General features: G+C 44.2%; 1 pseudogene across 1 annotated transcript; it reads left to right on the top strand.

The window, feature by feature from the left end:
• The first annotated feature begins 2,502 nt into the window (after nucleotides 1-2,502).
• Nucleotides 2,503-3,609, top strand: LOC309834137 (lithostathine-like; annotated as a pseudogene). The gene is made up of 3 exons: nucleotides 2,503-2,583; nucleotides 2,793-2,929; nucleotides 3,553-3,609. The product of its transcript is annotated as a lithostathine-like (transcript).
• Nucleotides 3,610-4,163: the final 554 nt, after the last annotated feature.

Below are 4,163 nucleotides of genomic sequence, written 5' to 3'. Positions count from 1 at the left end.
GATATTTGTTCCCCAACTGGAGATTGAACCCAGGCCCTTGGCAGTGAGAGCACAGAGTCCTAATCACTGGACCACCAGAGAATTCACTGAAATAATACTTTTAATGTAGCAATATTACTTTTTAAGTCATCCTAACATATTTGCATGGTATTCTGTTTTTTTTTAAACTTTAATTTTCACCAAACTCTCACTATAGTTATATCCTTACATTTACTTATTTTTTGGTGAAGTAATTCCATCCTTACTTTTTAACAAATGAATCTGCTGGCTGTGCTATCCTTCTTATTATATTATTTGTGAGTTCTATTGACTTTTGGATTTGGAGGACATAAATCAACTACAAGCTGAGTTGCATTGACCACTTCACAAAAGTCCACAGTAGACATCTGCACAAAAGCTGACCTATAAAAATTGCATGAGGGTCAGGTTTGTAGAGAATACCAGCCTAACATTTCACCAGAATCTCTAAAATAAACCTGAACCATATAGGTTCAGTGTCACAGAGCTGTCAAAATTTCCAAATCAGAAGTAAACCTGACTAATAAGTTTTTCTCAGTAAAAGCGAAGCTGATCACCCTCCCAGGTAGAATACAAAAGAAATGACAATTCTTCTACAGCCAATGACAATTTGCAAGGCAGTTGTCATCAGTCCAGGGGAGTGAGCATCAGTCCAGGGGAGTGAGCATCTTGATGAAGTAGAGATCTAACTTACACTCAATGTAGGATCAGGTCTACAATTTCATCCAGTTCTTGCTCTTACCCTTCCTTAACCCTCTCTCATTCTTCTTTTGACTCTCCATCATTTGACTATAGTCTTCCTAGGTTTGAAATTCCTTCATTGCCTCTTAATATATCACATTATCATTATCCATCAGGGAAGTTACATCTCTCAAGAAGACCAGCAAGGCAAGTTTCTGCAACTCATTTTCCTTAAGATTTTGTCTCATCTATAGACTTGTGAGATTATTCTGAATTTTCCTTAAAACTAGCTACCATGTATAAAAGGCAAAGTTCTTCTCTGCCTTTATCTATGTGTGGTACTTGTCATTCCCATACTCACCTCCACTTAACATCCAACATTTATTTAATTCTACTGCACAGTTAGAAAGAAATACATGTGTATGCCTACAGGAGTGAGCATTTGTGGCATCAACCGGAAGAACTACTCCAGGAGATGTGCTCTTTAAAAGTTAATACCTCATTTTGTGCCACAGTTGTCTAACAGGGAAGAGTCAGGGAAAGAAAAAATTTCACCTGTTCCTGGCAAAAATGCTGACTTGATAATGAGAAAAAGGCAATATCTGTGGCAATTCCCAGGCTGTGCAAGGAAGAGACTCCTCCCCATGACAGGATCTCCTTGAACCAAAGCCAGGCTCCTCCCATGACCCCTGTCATGGCTCCACTTTCCTGTTATTCATTACAGTGCCCCTCCTTCAAATCCTCTTATAAAAGCCCAGTCCTTTCTACCCTGACAAACCAGTGCAGATCCCTGCAAGACAGGTAAGTGGGAGCTGAGAGAAGATGAGACCCCTGGCAGGGGTTTCACCTCACACATTTCAGAGAAGGTATACAAGGATCCCTGTCCTCAGAGAACACAGGAGCACTGAGACAAGGCAAAGGCAGTCCCAGGAGGTCTCAGGTGTAGTAGGGTATATAGATTTTCCAATTCTTTCAAGAAATATAGAAGGGGATGGATGCCATCAAGATAGATTTATTCTGAGGGGTCTAGACAGAGGAAGAGACAAGAGGTACAACAGGGGGTTTCTCATGCCCTCTCTCTGACCACCCTTTAGTTCTCTGGTTGCCTCTGCACATCACAGACAAAATCATGCCTTCCATGGATGCTGCACTCTTGCCTAATGTTCCTGTCTCAGTTCCAAGGTGAGATTTCTCTGCCTCTAGCACTGGGTTCCCAGTGTTTATTCAGGGCCAAGAAGAGGAGGAAAGCTCCTGTGTACCTCCCGTGGTAATGGTACATCCCCACACGACAACACTGCCTGCAATTCCTGCATCATCATCCTTCCTTCAGGGTAACTAGTGGTGGGAGGTACCACAGTGGTCCAGTAACAGTGGGATGAGATGATTTCCATTTTCTCATTAGATTCTAATTCATGTGGGTAGATTAAGGAGAGTAAGCATAGAGTGTCATTAATGAGATGAGTAGGAAAATGATTGGAGGATCCAGTGTAAGAATAGTCAGCCCAGAGGAGGAGAAGCCTTGGACTTTTGAATAAAAGAGAATAGTAAGAGCAAAAGAGATTATCTCTCAATTAGTAACTTTCGTTCAAAATTAAAAAAAAAAAAATCCTGGAAGTGTTGGCACTGGTGACAGGCAGTCAGGAGTTTGGTGTCACTGCCCAAAGCACTGGCCTCATAGATGTTACCCAAGGTCACCTCCCCACTCCAATCCCCTCTCTCCATTTCACCCCATACCTCTCCTCTATTTCTTCCTCCCCAGGGGAAGACTCCCAGAACAAACTTCTTTTTGCACGGATCAGATGACCCAAAGGCTCCATGGCCTATGTGTCCTACTGCTATGCCTTGTTTATAGCACCCAAAACCTGGATGGATGCAGACCTGACTGCTGGGATTTGCAATTAGGGGTGATAGTGAAAAGCAAATTACAGACCAGATTGTGGGGCATGAGCAGTCTCATTATCTAGAGCTTCTTGAGCATGAGAATGAGCACCTCATCTTTTGCAAACACACCCCTTCTCACCTACCTCGGCTCTGCTTTTCCCCCAGCATGAGGCATCTCAAGATCCTTCTCAGTGTCTCCCTTCTCCACACAGATGACCTGCCAGAAGAGGCCCTCAGGCCACCTTGTGTCTGTGCTCAGTGGGCCTGAGGGATCCTTCGTGCCCTCCTGGCCAAGAACAATTTGAAACTCCTCTCAGACGTCTGGATTGGGCTCCATGACCCCACAGAGGTACACTTACATCCTCTTTAATCTGTTACCTCCCAAGATGCTATGGCCACCCAGGCCCCTCCCTGTCCCCTGTGCCTGCCAAGTAAATATCCTAGAAACCCCTGGAGCTCAGGGGATAATTGGGAAAAAATGGAGAGCCTTGAGACAAGCTGAAGAGCTGAGTTATGTGCAGGTCTCCAGGTAAAGTTAATCTGCCTCTTGTCAAACTTTTTACATGATTCACACATTATGCCTTGTAATTCAGTTCTCTATGATTCCCTGAGTCTGCACATACTGTGCTTAGTGAGTCCTAAATAAAGATTTAGGACTGACGCAATTTTCCCTTATAAAACTGATGCTATCTTCGAGGTTTAGATGCTAATCACAAATGTACCACTAAGTGTAGTTCAGATAGTGACATGTTACTCTGAGAGGTTCCATTGGTCTTTGTGATCATTCATTTTGGAATGTGCCAATAGATTTAGGGAGAGTTTCCCAGAGGAGAACTGTGGCGACACCACATGGAAGAGAAGAGCAAATTCCGTGATTCTGGGGAGGGGATCAGGCATTCCAGATGAGGGAATCAGGCCAGGAGAACTCTAAAGGCCTTTCCACCTCACCTGACTCCATCCTCTGCTCTATAAGGCTCTGAGCCCAATGCCAGTGGATGGGAGTGGAGTAGTACTGATGTGCTCAATTAAGTTGCCTGGAAGAGAAATCCAGCCACCATCTCAAACCCTGGCTACTGTGGAAGCCTGTCAAAAAGCACAGGTAAGAAACAGAAGAGGTCACTTCTTTCCAGCCTTTTCCCTCGCCTCATCCCCCATTTCTGGGTCTGGTTTTCAGAGAATCCTCCTGGGCTGGAACTGTAATACTGGCTTGTCTGTTCCCATCCCCTCTCTTCTCTCCTTTCTTTCTGTCTCTTTACCTGGGGTGGGACCCTGATGAAGATGAAGGAGAGCATTTGAGTCCTAGGCCAGAATCTGGGATATATCTCCATTGGATTCTCAAGCTCCACCAGCCCCATTCACTTGAGTTCTTCTGTCACTTTAGGGTATCTGAAGTGGAGAGTTTATAACTGTTATATGAACTTATCCTATGTCTGCAAGTTCAAGGACTAGGTCAGAAGGGAAGTCAGCAGTCTGAGTCTGGTGTGTAGTTCATCGTGGACTTGGAACCAAGTGTGAAGACCCATCCCAGAAGGGGATATTCTCCCCACACCCCCAATCTAACCACCTTATTTTGACATTTCCTC

The sequence above is a fragment of the Grampus griseus genome (genome assembly GCF_964374135.1).
Source record: "Grampus griseus genome assembly, chromosome: 15".
NCBI classification, from domain to species: Eukaryota; Metazoa; Chordata; class Mammalia; order Artiodactyla; family Delphinidae; genus Grampus; species Grampus griseus.
The sequence above is the reverse complement of the archived record's forward strand: the minus strand, read 5'-3'. Positions and strand labels throughout refer to the sequence as shown.